General features: G+C 40.9%; 1 protein-coding gene across 25 annotated transcripts in view; it reads right to left on the reverse strand.

The window, feature by feature from the left end:
- The window catches only part of LOC122697542, a 650,597-nt gene that overhangs the window by 454,549 nt on the left and 179,583 nt on the right, over positions 1 to 16,465 (reverse strand). Inside the window, exon 5 of one of the 25 annotated variants that reach the window (XR_006342088.1) lies at positions 1,636 to 1,758. The exons of the other annotated variants lie outside the window; for them this stretch is intronic. The gene's annotated coding sequence lies outside the window, so the exon portion shown is untranslated. The remainder of the gene's footprint in view (positions 1 to 1,635; positions 1,759 to 16,465) is intronic. 25 annotated transcript variants of the gene reach the window in all.

The raw sequence follows: 16,465 nt of genomic DNA on the forward strand, positions 1-16,465 counted from the left end.
GAATGTAACAGAATTAAATACCATGTCACACAAGTCTATACCTTTCTGTAGCTCTTGCAGCCAAAAGGGCCAAAAATTTATGTTTAGCTCTCTGTGAGGAGGTTATCAAATTTAATACTATTGCCTTTCGAAATGCAAATTCCAAATCACAAATTTTAAGACTGAAAATTCAATTGTCTTCCCCCACCCAGCCCCAGACAGAATCTGGCTTTTCCACCTTTGGCCAAAAAACACTTAGGAAAGGTGACAAGCATATTCTCTCTGGCCTAGACTGATTTCAAGCCACAGAGATTAGCTTAATTTGCTTTTAGTGGGAGGTAAATGGCCCCAGGGAAATATGCTGAATAGTAGTAGAGGAAGAGTCCTTTTATAAACAAGGGAGATTAGGAGTTCAAGAAGAATAAAAAAGAAGTAGCCACTATTGTTACCATAATAACAAATGAAAAGTCTCCATTGAAAACATTTCTGAAAGTTCTGTTCATAACAATAACTAACAACTTAGTGAGGACTTACTGTCATGTTAACCATTGTTCTTGGTGCTAATAAGCAACCCATTTTATAAATGAGGAAACTGAGGCTCAGAAAATTTGATACCTATCATCTCAAAGACCTTACAGTGGAGTTAAAAAAAATCACCATTCATTCAGCAAGCTGAACTACACAGAATCTGAACTACAGAAATTAACATAGATTTCCCCTAGGGAGTTCACCTTCTAATGGAAGAATGCACAGGTTAAAAAAACACTTTCAAATAGGCATATCCAGGGTGCCTGCAATACAGAAGGCCCAGGTTCAATCCCTGGGTCAGGAAGATCCCCTGGAGAAGAGAATGGCTACCCACCCCAGTATTCTTGCCTGGAGAATTCCATGGACAGAGGCGGCCTGGTGGGCTGCAGTCCATGGGGTTGCTAAGAGTCAGACACAGCTTAGCGACTAACACACAGCACAGGAGCAATGCAATGGAAGCTAAACTGGGGCAGGAAATAAAGACTTTGCAGAGAGGATTTCAAGAAGCAGATACAAGAAGGCATTTTAGACCAATGGAAATGGCAAATGGCTTATGCAAATGCACCAAGATTTCAGAGAACTTAATCTGGGTGACAGAGGTTGTCTGGCTTCGCTAGAGAATGAGGATGCATGTTAGTAAAAGGTAATCCGGGTCTGGACAGGTATGGATAGACAGGAATTGGATATCGAGTTAATTACTTTTACAACCTGGGATATCTTATCTCTCCCAACAAGATATAAGTCTCCTAGAGGGAAGAAAACCTTTCCTGCATTCTCACAGAGTGGTTTATGTCTCCTATTGTTTAATCTAAAGGATTGATTGCTGTTATTTCTTCATTACCCTCAGAGCTAACACTTAAGACAATGGCCTACAGCCACAACTCTGAGCTCTTATATTAACTTATTTAAGCCTTAAACAAACCCAATGAGGTAAATTCCATTGCTGTCACCATTTTCCAAACAGAATGGGGGCACAGTAATGTGCTAGAACAAACACCTGCTACAATGCACTTGATGGAGTTCATGTCTCCATGCACACCCAGGATAGAAGTGCACAACTGTTTACAAGCATTTCCTTTCTATGTAAAGACAACACGCTTCCCTCCCATACCATGCACCCTCACCCACCATGAGCAATTGCCACAGACTCCCCAAGAGATATGATGGATCAGCTCCTGAGCAGTATCTTCTCGTCGTCCATCACAGTAGCTGCCGCTTTCCTGCTCTCTGCTCAGCTGCACCCAGTGCTATCTGCCAACGAGAACTAGTGTCAAAGGTGCTAATGCCAATGCACTAATTTAGCTGCTGAGACACCACGGATGTCACTTCGCAGGAGCTCAAGCCACCTAACTCTTGTGGCTGCCAACCTTATTCCTGATGGAGCTACTGTTGTCGGCTTGCAGACTCAACATGTCACAAGATTTTGGTGACACTGGCTCTCCAGAGTCTCTGCTTCCACTTTTAATATAGTCAAATCTCCCTAGGTTTCCAGGATGATTCTTTAGAGTTTAACTGGAAGGTAACCCAAATGACTGTCACCATGCTTTCCTTGAACTTCTTCTTATCCATCAACATAAAGTTCAGTTTACATAAACATTCCTTCTTTTGATTTCTAATTCTTTGGACAAGCATGAGCTGCTGCTGCTGCTGCTGCTGAGTTGCTTCAGTCGTGTCTGACTCTGCGCGACCCCATAGATGGGAGCCCACCAGGCTCCCCCATCCCTGGGATTCTCCAAGCAAGAACACTAGAATGGGTTGCCATTTCCTTCTCCAGTGCATGAAAGTGAAAAGTGAAAGTGAAGTTGCTCAGTCGTGTCCGACTCCGCAACCCCATGGACTGCAGCCTACCAGGCTCCTCCGTCCATCGGATTTTCCAGGCAAGAGTACTGGAGTGGGGTGCCATTGCCTTCTCAGGGACAAGCATGAGAGGTACATATATTTTCCGAATTCAGATTGGGAAAATAGGAGGCTGGTAGACATTCAACTGGAATGAATGAAGTAGTAATTTTCTATGCCCACCATAGGCTCATGAGACTGTACGTGTCTCTTCTCTGTTCACTTCTGTTTCTCATTTCCTTGTCTATAAAATGTGTTAACAGCACTAACTTCATAGGGTTTAAGCACTCAATAACCATTAGTTATCATAAGCACTGTTCTCAGATATACACACTTAACATATACTTATTTTTCTCATCATATAAGGCATAAGCAATGGCTATGCTAAGTCACTCAGTCATATCCAACTCTTTGGCACCCCATGGACTATAGCCCGCCAGGCTCATCTGTCCATGGGTTTTCCAGGCAAGAATACTGGAGTGGGTTGCCATTTCCTCCTCCAGGCAGCAACGACTATCCGTCCTTTGAATATTTCTTGTCCAGTTCAACTAAGTCTTCCCATAAAAGAAGATTCCTTAAACAATAATGAAAAGAGACTCTTGGAAACCAAAACACCAGACTTCCAGACTTGCCAGAACAAGTGTGAATTTGAAAATATGACTGAGCACAGAGGGCCAAAGCCATAGTTACAACTGAAGGTCATGTTTTCCACGTGCAACCAAAACTGATCATTGGAAAAGGAAAGGTGCACACATGCTCATGGATGGGCTACGCTTCTGAATGAGAAAGTACACACACTGACCGAAGAGCCGCCTCTGCTGACCTGATAAGCGGCTGAAAAGCAATCAAGGCAACATGCCCTGCATTTTGGCTGACAGGGCGACGTAAACCCAACTAACACCAGACTGTGTGACCTCAACCCGGGATGGGAGCCAGAGGTTTCACCTGAGACCCAAGTTATCAGATCTGGAAGCTGTCTCATTTGCTTTCTCTTTTAGCAGAACAAAAGGGAGCAAGGACCCAAGGAGGCAAGAAGGCAGAACCTGAAGTTATCCAGACTCCATTACCCTAAATTACCTGATGATGAATAAATATTCCTTGTTCCATGGTTTCAATGGAAGGTGAACTACTACTAAAAATATCCGATGTTCATCATGCTTTCAATCTCTTTCTTTTCTCTTTTATCGGAAAGAATTATTCATGATTTCTGACCAAAGGGTATCCCTTTAGTATAACCTCAGACAAACCCTGTATCCGTGTTCTATCTTTATACCCTCTTTCACTGCCATTAGTCCTTGTCAATCCATTAACCATGGCAGAGCCCAGCACCCTGTTATAAACCTCCCTCCCAGCATGCCTCAGTGGAAAAGCCAAAATTGCACTGCTTTAACGGAGAAGACAATGGCACCCCACTCCAGTACTCTTGCCTGGAAAATCCCATGGACGGGGGAGCCTGGTGGGCTGCCATCTATGGGGTCGCACAGAGTCGGACATGACTCAAGTGACTTAGCAGCAGCAGCAGCACTGCTTTAAAGCGTCATCCTGACTCTTGACGGCTGAATGATCTGGAGGAAATGTCTTCATCTCTCTGGGCTTCATTTTCTACACCCATAAAATGAAGTTGATCTTCTGCACCCCCATTACCACCTAAATTCTCGCAGTCTTTAGCCCACAGTTTTCAAGTCTTCAGCCCATAGTTTTCAAGTGAGCCCAGACACAGACTCACAGGAGGCCAGATGGCACTTTTACCACGTGGGTGAAAAGAGCTCAGTGAAAACATGTCCTTACGGGCAGGGGCCACCTGGAGAAAATATTAACACAACTGAATACTGGGGGGGCGGGGGGGGGGGGGCGGCGGACATCTTATCCATCAAAGAGAATTCAAAAGTGTGAGCACTCACAACCACGAAGGAGAAGGGCTGGCAGGGAGCCCAGTGGTGTCAAGTACACCTGAAATCTCCCCTCTCCACCAGCACAGAGTGCTTTTGTATCTGGTATAACTGGAGAATTAGAGAGTTGGGTTTTTTTGTTTGTTTTTTTTTTAAGGGATGCACATGTTTGAGTGCATGCTAAGCCGTTTCAGTTGCATCCAACTCTTTGCAACCCTATGGACTCTAGCCCTCCAGGCTCCTCTGTCCATGGGATTCTCCAGGCAAGAAGACTGGAGTGGGCTGCCACGCCCTCCTCCAGGAGATCTTCCTGACCCAGGGACGGAACCTGTATCTCTCACGTCCCTTGCATTAGCAGGCAGGTTCTTTACCATTAGAGCACCTGGGAAGCCATTTTTAAGGGACAGGACAGTTTATACGGTCCTTTTATAAAGCAGAGAGTGGCACTAGTGGTAAAGAACTCTCCTGCCTTATAATGCAGGAGATTTAAGAGTCACAGATTCGATTCCTGGGTCAGGAAGATCCCCTGAAGGAGAGCATGGTAACCCACTCCAGTGTTCTTGCCTGGAGAATTCCATGGACAGAGGAGCCTGGTGGGCTACAGTCCATGAGGTCTGAAAGAGTTGGACACAACTCAAGTGACTTAGCATGCAGTACAAAGCATAGACAATCAGTTACATCTTATTTCAGTTGAATTCAACACCTCTCCTCTGGCTCTCTTTAGAAAGATCACAGTGACACGAAAATGTTCCACGCTGCTCTCTACTCCTCATTTAGTGAGCATTCCATGAGTCAATACACAAATTTAAAATCTCCAAAAACAGAAAGGCCCTAATTATGACCACAGAGCACTAAAGAATTTAATCAGTTAAATGTTTCAGGATCTACCCATCAAACATGGACAGCTCACAATCAATGTAAGAAGTTATTTCGTAAATTGGATTTTTTCCCCCTTGAATTTAAGATCTAGAAGCCTGCCTTGCTTGACTTCCCTGGAAAATTTCCAGATCTGCACTTCAGTTTCAACTTTGTGGATCAGGTTTTGTTTCTTAAAGACAATAGTGAATGGTTTTGCTACTGGCCATTAAATCTGCTTTGAAGAGCAGCTTAGGTATTCTTTGCAAAGAGGCTTCTGATATTTCCATCATGTTAATTTTCAATTTTTCTTCTTCTCCATTTTAAATCCCCTCTCTCTGGTGGTATGCCTAAGTGCTCAGGTAATATACATACAAATGCTTCCACAGACAGATGGGTAAGTACCATCTCATGGCGCCCATACTTCTTAGTGAAAAAAGTACCCAAAACAGAGTGCAGTAATTCCATCCCCTACAGTGCTGTAATAATCCCTGAAGGGGGTAGTTTGCAACTAAAACTATAGCACAATGGATGTATAAATTAAGGCTACCAATAATGCTTGACAATACAATGAAGAAAGCATTCTAATATCCTCATTCCTAATACACACCTTACAAAGAACTGGTAAACTTACTTTAAAACCAGTAGCAAAATAATATTTGTTAAACCATTTTTACAAAGTCAATGCTATGTTCTCATTTTTTTAAATATCTGATTTTTATGTAACCAAACATACTCTAGAAGTGTGAAACTCCAAATAGATTTTCTGAAGCTGTGGGTCTTATCAGCTTTGTAGGTTAGTCTCCAGGCACAGGAAAGCTGAAAGCTTCCTAATCAGTAACATTTAAGACATCTTTAGTAAAGTGCTGATGACAATAGGATAGCTCCCATTTCTTCTGATATATTACTCTTATCCCCATTTTACAGATGAGGAAATGAAGGCTTTAAGAGAGAGGTTAAATAATTTGCCTGAGATCACATTGCCAGTAAAGGACAGAACAGGGATTTGAACCTGGGAACTCTGACTCTAGAGCCCAAGCATTTATCTCTTCTACAATATCACCTTGGCAGTGGACCTAGGGTCCACGATTTTAAAGGAAAGGAAAAACAGTTCACCTGCATGTTATTCGCCCTCGGAAAACATATCTAAGACCAGACTAACATGGGTCCAAGACAGGAAGTTTGGGCTAGAGAAATGCCTTGAAGATGTGAACTTGTAGATTACTTTGCCTATGACATTCTTTCTGCACAAAATCCAGAAGCAGGGTTGTGGCAAAGGCCCCTCTGAATTATGGGTAGCAGTGAGAGCTCATGGCTGTCTATCCACCTGACCACCTGCTTTCAGTTGTCTGGAGACAGTATGTCTCCTGAACTGTGCACATACCAAGAAATGTCAAGGCCATCAATATGTACATCACATGAACCTGAAGGTCAGTTCAAAAGGGTAGCAGTTATTTATGGGAGTGTTCTAGTCACCCCAGGCAGATGAAAGGAAAGGAAGAACTTGGAATTGTTCCCATTTTTATCTTAACGATCTCTAACATAAGAAGTCTACTGCCAACCACTAAGACATTCCAAAGTGAAAGGTAAAAATTAGTGTTTTCAACATAAAAATATCACTTGCGGTATTCAACTTTCATGAATCTAATGTCACCTACAATCACAAATCAGAAGATCCCACCACATCAAATAGTGTTTGAAACCTCAATGTGAAACAGTTCCAAAGAGATAATACATCTACCTTAGTTTCAGGATGAGTTTGGTTCTAAATGCTGTATCAGGCATGTTTAAAAAACAGGAAAATAAACACAGCCTGTATCTAGAGCCACTGCTGATAAAAACACACCATCTGAACGTTACCAAACTGTTCAACTCCTCCTGTATGTATTTGCAACACAAAAATCTCTGGATCAAGTCTTCTCCAAGGCTAGTTCAAAACCTTTTGCCTTAACACACATACTTGGGAAAGAAACTATCCATCCAACTCCTATTTGATCACCTCAAAACTGGAATTAAGTTCATATAAATGAAAATGAAACATTCTAAAAAGAAAAAAAAAAATAGGTTAATGACCCCCCACCACCGCCCACCCCCCCAAATGTTGACTTGTCATTAACATTCCTAACCCCAGCTAACACCTTGACCTTATAAAAAGAACTTGAGTTCTATAATTAGGCGACTTAGTTTCTTTGCCATAGCAACAACATTAGAAGGTCAAGAAACAAGAAACATGGAGGAAAGACATAAAATTTAACCAAGGACCCACATGATTTAACCAGATTGATACACTAAACCTTTTCAAGAAAATTTCCTTGAAAAAGTAAAAGAAAATCAAGACTCTGCTGCTTGTAAAGAGGTATGCCCAGAGAGTATCAAAAATTGTATTCTCCTAGTTGATATCTTCTGAGTTTTATCTTCCTGTTTTGACTAGAGGTCTCTTGACGAAAAGGCCTATGGTGTTATAAATTATCCCATTACTCACTCTCCTCAGCTGTTCCCGCTGCAACAGGAAGGGAGTAAATCTCAGAGTCCTGCACTTACACCCCTTAATCATCCACACACGTGCCCCCCAAAGCAGTATATCATGATCTGTCACTGCATCACCATGATTCACACTGAAACGGGGCTGAGAAGACCAGTACTCAGAAATGCCAAACCCAAGAAAGGTATCTTAATACATCACAAATAATAAGACTCAGGCACACCAGTGCTATTTCTTCTCAAAGAGGTATCACATCAGGAAGTATATCATTCTAATTAAGAGTCATCAGCTGTGTCAAAGGCAAATTTTTATAGAGCAGAGCTTTCCAAACCGAACACTTCAGGACTCCGTACCCTTTCCAAACTCTATTAAAACCAAGCATCTTTAGCATGTTAACCCACGTGAGCTTGACTTCAATTAGCAGAATTGGTCCTATGGCTAGGCTGACTTTCCTCTCCTAAATTTCCCAGGGCAGAAATATGACCAATCATATGTTTTAAGATCCTACCTAATTATATAAAAGATATCATTTATTTTTACATAGACGTGATTAAGAATCAAAATACACTTGACCCTTAAACAATGCAGTTGAAAATTTCGTGTATGGCTTTCCCTGGGTATTCAAGGTTCCCTATCCACAGATTCAACCAACTGCGGATCATGTACTGCTACAGCAGGTATTGACTGAAAAAATCCATACCTAAGTGAACCCGTACAGTTCAAATGCATGTTGTTCCAGGGTCATCTGTTAAGAATATCTGAGGCTATCCCGTTATCTAAGAAAATGTGTCTATTTGTCTACTACTACATCTTGAGCAGAAAGAGGAGGAGTTTAACAGTTACAAAATCTACTTTTATTCTGATTAACAAAAAAATGCAAACTGTTGCCAGGTGTATGTGAATTGTGTGAGTTTTGGTGGGTTTTTCTCTCCATATACAACTGCCTTGCTTCCATTTTGTCTGTCTTGTTGGGAGGAGGCAGCAAGAGAAGTACTGGCTCAATCCTTTGAAGCACCTCAGAATTTCTCCAGCTGGAAAAGTAAGTGCACGGTCTCCTCCTTGCCAAGCAAAGGCCAACTGAGCAAGACAAAATGATAGTAAGATCTGCAGGATGTGTTTTCTGACCTCTTTTGTCGAGTCTGCACTGTTCTTATCAGCTGCCCTTCACAACCGCCAGCGTGTTTCATCAATTTGATATCAGCTCAATAACAGTGTGATAACAGTACAATGGTTTCCCAGCTCCTACATTTGAGATTAATGAGTGGATGTGAATGAGTGCTCTGTCTGCAAGATTTGTTTTGTTTTTTGGGTAGTTTTTTTTTTTTTCCTATTTGACTCTCTGACCTTAATTTATTTCATTCAAAAATTTGGAACTAAAGCTCACACTGGGCTAAGAAAAGCATTATGAACTCTTTCAGCAAGAACCAGACCAGGCTAACAGTCTGCTCTTCTTTAACTGCTTCCAGCAAGATGGCCTCCTCAAAGCTTAGACTCTGAAATGGCTGAGAATAGGGATTTGTAGGACAAAGAATTGACATTTTTAACAGTGGTGAATATATACATAGGATATAAGTGTTTTTTTTTTTTAATAAAAAATCATTGTGGTACACTTAAAGAAGAGTAATGTAATGGAAAATAGATTTTTTTAAAAAAAGAATGAATTCAATGCTACCACATTTTTAAGGTTGTTTTTTTTTTTTTTTATTGATTTTAAAGGGCTTTCTAATAAGATTAGATGCCCTACATTGTAGGGCCAAAAGCTCTTAGACTGCATATAAATGAATTGTGGTCTGCTCCACTTTCAACAAAGGACTCTTATCCAAACTCCATTAACATTACATTCAAATGAAGGTATCTCCTTTGACTTTTTGGTTGTGCTGTGGAAAAACACTAACAATAAGGCCTCAGCCTGAATATATGTGCATACAAAAATACCTTTTCCCCTTATAAGCCTGTATTAACAAATATTGGGCATTCATATTAAAGTACATGGTCACAATATGTTACTAGACAAAAGGAATCCATCTTGATGAGCATTCCACCACAAAACATGTGTTCCTGAGGTTACTTCAACCTGACTGTTGCCATGTATTAATTTTGCATCACTGATTTTTTTTTGCATCACACGTATTATGTTTTACCTCCAGCTTTTAAATTGTGCAAATGGAAGAAAACCCATCTTAGTAAACATTCCCTTATCATCAGGTTATTGATAGACCTAAAAAACAAAGCAATATAAACCACAGATGTCAGTGCCTGTCAGAAAGTGTCCAAAGATTACCCACAGCAAACTACCCCTGAATCACATTCCAGGACCACTTAAATACAAACACAAGAGAGGCGCCTTTTAGCTAAAAATGTATATGCCGGGCAGCTGCATGTCAGACTTTAAAAACGATCTTCAGAAAATCTCACATGGGCTCCTGCTATCCTAAAAGAGCAAATACTGACTTTAAAAAACCTAATACCAGTAAACCGCATGCAAGGTCAGTAAAAGTCTACTTGGCCACCTGAATAACTCTGCCATATTTGGTATCCAAAATTAAAAGGCAGAGATTTAAAAGCAGTCGTTAAATGCTAGATTTCGACATGAAAACTTAAAACTGGGGCAGGGCATACGCCAAAATAAAGACAACTCATTTAATGGCATTTAGTCAGCTCACTTTGTTAAATACACACTGCTTTGCACAGCCAGCCAAGAGCCAGCACTAACGTTAAGCAGGAATGGCTAATGTCATAATCAGACATGTACACTGAGCCACTACAAATGTTAGGAACAGTCACAAATTGTTAGGCCTGTCTCAAGTAGGCCAAGAGATAACTGAGTATTATTAAAATAGTAAAATATATGACTAGACAAGTATAGCAGGGAGTGCACTCAACAGAACGTCAGTAAATTATATCCTTAAATCCTTCTTGCCTTTAAAACGCACTCCCATCAGACACCCATCCACCCACCACACAGCACACAACCAGAAAGCAGCGCAGAGTCTGCAACCAAAATGATAGCCCAGGAGTCTGTGGGTTTTAGAAATGGTGACTCGAGATTTACATTTTCTCTGTATAAATAAAAGATCCGTGGAAATGTTCTCCTGACACTATGGAATCACAGAAAAGAAGATTTACAGACCCAGTGGTTTTACCCATTTCTTTGATCAAAAGCAGAGGACCAACTAGGTCAGAAGTCCCTTCTACCTGCCAATGGATTATTTATAAGGAGGTATGAAGCTGGTTTTATTAATTGACCAGAAAATGTTGCCCTTATCAAGTACTGAATAATGAAGTGCAGACACTCGATTCCAATTAGACAGCAACAGTTCGCCAAAGCATAAAAGTATCTTTCAAACATCATTTTAAAGGGGAGGTCTGTATCAAGAAGAAGAAAAACTGAACAGATACAAAAAGCATCAGTGCTATGGAAGAGCAGAGAAGGCACTAATTTCTTCCTTTATCCTGGGTTTAACATTTAGGTGCATTTAGGCCCAGACTGCAAAATGAGTACAAGCCACAAGCCTGAGTTTTGTACTCCCGTGACCAATACGAATAGGGCTTTCTTAGCTGAAGAGAACGTCATCTGAACATTATTATGGCTTTCTGATGATTACTTTCTATCAATCGCCAACATAAAAAATTTAAACCCACCATTGCTGTTGGTAATGACTCAAGTGTTGCACAGAGAAGCTAATGTGTCTCTGTGTCTTTATCTGGTTGGATAACAAGAAGCTCTTGGAGCTGAAAACTTCAAACAGGCAGCTTGTTATCCCAGAGCCCTAAGTCTATACATCTTACAGCTGACATTTCCCAACCTGGGGCAATAACACATGAGAAGACGACGAGGGGCATTTCTTTCTTAAGGACGGAACCGGCAGCTGTTGTTCTCGTTTGGAATACTTGGCTCATGCAAACTTGTTTATGCATTTGGTGTTCATATAATTTGTCAATTTGCTAGGCTTGACACCAGTATGATGGCTGAACATTTGCTGCTGTTGTCCATTTGCTGACCCACACAGATTCGAGGACTAATGCCACATAAAAAGGACCTGACCAGCTGGGGAGAGACAAAGTACTCAATGAAAGAGAACAAACGAAGTCTTGTCCTGATTTTTCTCTGGCAAAAGTCAAGAAGGAACCATCATTTTCTAATCATTCTAATCACCCTTTTATTGACCCTTTCTTCTTACAAAAACAACATGTATTCCTAGCATATTTCTATAAATGACCTCAACCACTGCTCAAAAAAAATCACTTATAGGTAAAATCACTTTAGTATTTAGCTCCAAATGAACACCAGCTAAATAAACTACTGACCTGAGAACACAAACACACAGCCAGTCTCACTCATCCCTGTAAGGCACTGGGCTAAGCCTTGCTTGCTAGTGAGAAGCACATCTTTGGGGGTTTTTTGTTTTGTTTCTTCACCTTCTCTTACCCCCAAGAAAGAGACAAATCATACATCTACTGACTCATGAAAAAAAAAATTTTTAGATGAGACCAATGTTGGTTTTTTCCAGAGCCAGTATTTCATAAAAATCTCTAACACTGAATAATAGGAAACTACACTAAAAAAAAACTATTTGCACAACACTGAATGTATTTCACTATATGCAAAGCCGCATGTTTGGCTCACCAAGCATATACACACAAAATTTCAGAAGTACCAAGAGGCCCTGCTCTTCCAAAACTCTCCCTTCTTGGGCTGCTTATTAGAATACCAAAATCCCTACCATGACTTAAGTGTCTTAGGTATCCAGTCCCCTTGATAAAATAACTAGTAACTCCTCAGCATAAATTTGCCTCAGAGTGATCTAGTGACCAAGAGCCAAAGAACATAATCAGCTGAACAGTGAAACCACAGTACGAGCAGAGAATGCAGGAAAAGCTTTACTGCAGCAGAAAAAATCTTGTCATTAGGGCGGACTGGGTCTCGGAAGCAGGAGGATTCAGGAAACAGGAAAAGAAAGGCCCAGAAACGCCTATCAGAACAGATGCAATTTTAATCCACTACAAAGTGAAAAACGTCAAGACTTGGCTTTCTGTAGCAGATGGTATCTCAAGATTTATTTTCTCATCAGCAGCACCATTGGTTAGGTAAAATCAACATGTACTCATTGGAGAGGAGAGACCAAAGTCTTGCTCCTCTGTTTTGCTTGGAATCCTGCCTCCCTCTTTCCCCATTGCCCTGGGCACCTGCCATCCTTTGCCCACAACCACTGTTACTTTCTCTGTTCTCTCACTCTTTTCTCCAGTTCTTTCATAAAATTTCAGGAGTAAGAATTAAAACCCTCTACCTAAATAAAAGGAGGCACCATCTTTTTAAAAGTCTAGCTACCAAAAAGATTTATACTGAAGAAAGTTGTTGATTTGTTTACTCAGAGAACATAGACATGGCGCAAGGGTGTGGCAGGAGAGAAAGCCTAGTCTATTGATGTTAGCTCAATCGGTAAAGAATCTGCCTGCAATGCAGGAGACCAGGGTTTGATCCCTGGGTTGGGAAGATCCTCTGGAGAAGGGAATGGCAATTCACTCCAGTATTCTTGCCTGGAGAATTCCATGGACAAGAAGCCTCGTGGGCTACAGTTGGTGGGGTCGCAAAGAGTCGGACACGACTGAGCGACTAACGCACACACACTGATGTTAAGTCTAGGTTTTATCCCCAGGACCAGTTGTTTCTCAACATTATCATTGTGGAAAAATTACTTCTATTTAAGTTGCAGACCAACATTTCAAACCTTACCAAAACATTATAACGTTCACTTTTTGAGTGGGATGATAATGAATCAGAACTATAGAAAGATTCAGCTGAGCATCCTTTCAACCAGACCTCAATCACAGCGCAAGTCCAAATAGTGCATGACCTCTGGATATTAGAATTACAAAAGCTTAGGCAACAGGTCAGCAGATTCCTGCCCAACGTCAAATGAGAAGTCTAAGTCATTACATGAAGTCTATGCTTCTGTGTCCAGTGGTCAGGCAAGCTCTCGTAAGAGAAGTTTCCAAGTCTCACGAAGCAGTGAGCCCCGTTTCCTCTGAGAACGCGACCAAGGCCTTCAGTTTTGCAAGCTGACAAAGTTCTGGAGGTTGGCTGCACAACAATGCAACATACCTAACGTTTTTGAACTGTATGCTCAGAAATGGTTAACACAATAAATTTTATGTGTTTGCTATGACTGAAAATAAAAAGAAACATATCTAGCCCATAATCTGGCAGTAACTGCTCTCTCTTCTAAATTACTATTGCATTTTCACTGTATCTCTCTTAAGATATTGATCTAATAGGAATTTACTTAGTATAATGGTGTTAACTCATTTGATTCCTTATAGTAGTAGCTACTAGTATCAGTTCCTCCTTTTACAGACAAGGAAATAAAGGCCCAATGTGATTAAATAAACTTGTCCAAGATCATAACGACAAACTGATGGCATTGATAGCATCTAATTCATGTGGCACCTCCTTCACCTCTTAACACACCCTCCTCCTCTTTCAAAAGAATCTTAAAAGCCACAGCCTCTCCTAACTTCTCTCATCGACCTTCTGCAAGCAGGCTTCCCCCACACCATGCCTACTCCACAGCTCTCCCAAAGGTCACCTACGGCCTCCATATCTCTGCCACTCAGCTTTGGAAGCTTATCTCACTTAGGTTCTATGTACAAAGGGCTGTGTCTGCTCCACCTCTTCCTACTGGAAATTCTCTCTTCCCTCAGGTTTCTGGACACCATCATCTGGTCATCTGCCTCTTCGTCTGACCAGTCCTTCCTTATCATGTTCTTAATAGATTTTCTTTCCCAGTTTCCATCAAACAATGGCTAATGGGTGACAAAATGAGTAGTTAAGATTTACTCTAAACTGATTTAACGCAACCACAGGGTTCTCTTGAGACTTGTGTCATGGGTTCTACGGGCTCCAGGATGTGAGTCTTCTGGAGCTGTCTCTTGAAGATGAGGATTGTACATCACCTACCTCATGCCTCCGAGTGTCTGGCACACTATCTGAAACATCATAAACCTTAACAGAGACTTGCACCACAGAATCTTACTATAACTAAATTCTCTCCTCCAAGTCTGCTTTCCTAGCACACAACGTCACTTTTTATTGAGACAAGTTCCCGAACTACTCAACTGTCCCCTTCATTCCAAGGACAGATAAGGGTGCAACGTGGGCTTCAGACTACAGCTAATGCAGAGGCAGAATATCCTTGTTGTCCTTATTGGGTGGTTCTCAGCCCTGCCATGTCTGTCTTGGAGCATCCCGAGCTATAGTGTAGGAACTTCCGCTGGATGCTGCCGTGTCCAACTGCTGGTTGTCCCACTTGCCACTGCAGAAGATCTCACTCCACCGTAACAGCATTAAATGAGATCAGGACATTTAAGTGATTTCCCTGCATTTCCTAATCCAATTAATTGAGTAAAACACTTGAACCTCTAATAAGAAAATTAGAGGAAGCTCAAAAGGTGTATGCAGCATTGACATATACACATTACTGTGTGTAAAATAGCTAGTGGGAAGCTGCTATATAGCACAGAGAGCTCTGATCGGTGCTCTTGATGACCTAGAGGGGTGGGATGGTGGGGGCAGGAAGGAGGTTCACAGAGGAAAGGATATACACATACATACAGCTGATTCACTTTGTTGTACATCAGAAAGTAACACAATGTAAAGAAATTATATTCCAGTAAGAATAATAATAAAAACACGTGTGGACATCCAAGTCAGTTCAGTTTAAGTGAAGAGTAAATAAGGTGATATACAGATAAAATTCGCCATAATATCCAACAGGAAATTACACAATGGCAGAGTTTTGTTCTTTGTTACCCTTCCTTAAAGTCTTTGTTTTACCCACCAGCCTCCATAAATGGTTTCCATTTCATCCTTTTTTGAATAGTACATGCTAAAGTCTACTTATGATCTGACCTCAGAGATGTCTTCCTATTAGTCCTATGCTTAGCATAATGGAATGTTAATAGGCTGTTACGATTTACTCTACAAAAATCAATGGTGTAGATGCTGCCGGGTAAATAAGCTACTTTGGTGGGTATCCATACGGCATTAGGTACCATTTGAATAGTGACTGCCTCAAGAGATGAAAATCCATCCCAGGGAATTCAGAGCATTCTTGAATTGATATGTGTGTGTCTACACACACACACATGGAGAAAGATGTCTCACCTAATTTCACACACCTGAATAACTGTTGAGGTAGTGGCTCAGAGGTAAAGAATCCACTTGCCAATGCAGGAGACACAGGTTCAATCCTTGGGTCAGGGGAATCCCCTGCAGAAGGAGTTGGTAACCCACTCCAGTATTCTTGCCTGGGAATTCCCGTGGACAGAGGGGCCTGGCAGGCTGCAGTCCATGGGGTCGGAAAGAGTCAGACATGACTTAGCGACTAAATAATAACAACCTATTCTTATTAGTCTGTCATATGGACAACATTCAAAATAGGGCAATATTAAGATAAAAATTCAACAGCAAATGATGACCACTAAATTGTAAACCTTGGAAGGCAGTTGTCTGGTACAAGAGGATTATTTTTTTTAAGTCTAGAAAAAAACGTCTAACATATAACCAAAACCAATAAGTATATTATGATAGGATATTCAAGATAAAAATGGTAGTTTTTATCGAAAAATTTTGAATTCTATGTTTCAACATATGAAAAGTCACTCTTTGGTAAATGTGACGGGACAAGAAGTTGACCCATGAAAGTATCGATTTTAAAGACTGAGCAGATTTTTTTAAAAGAGATCACAATGCTTTGAAAGATGGGGAAAGAAAGGCCTTTATAGACTTCTGAGTTTTACAGAAAACATTCTCCTACCAGAGTTGTCTTGAAATATGTGTGTATTCAAAGTTAAAGCTTTTTTCAACATTTTCTGTTTTTTTTTTTTTTAAGAGAAC

This window comes from Cervus elaphus, chromosome 7 (genome assembly GCF_910594005.1).
Source record: "Cervus elaphus chromosome 7, mCerEla1.1, whole genome shotgun sequence".
Classification (NCBI taxonomy): domain Eukaryota; kingdom Metazoa; phylum Chordata; class Mammalia; order Artiodactyla; family Cervidae; genus Cervus; species Cervus elaphus.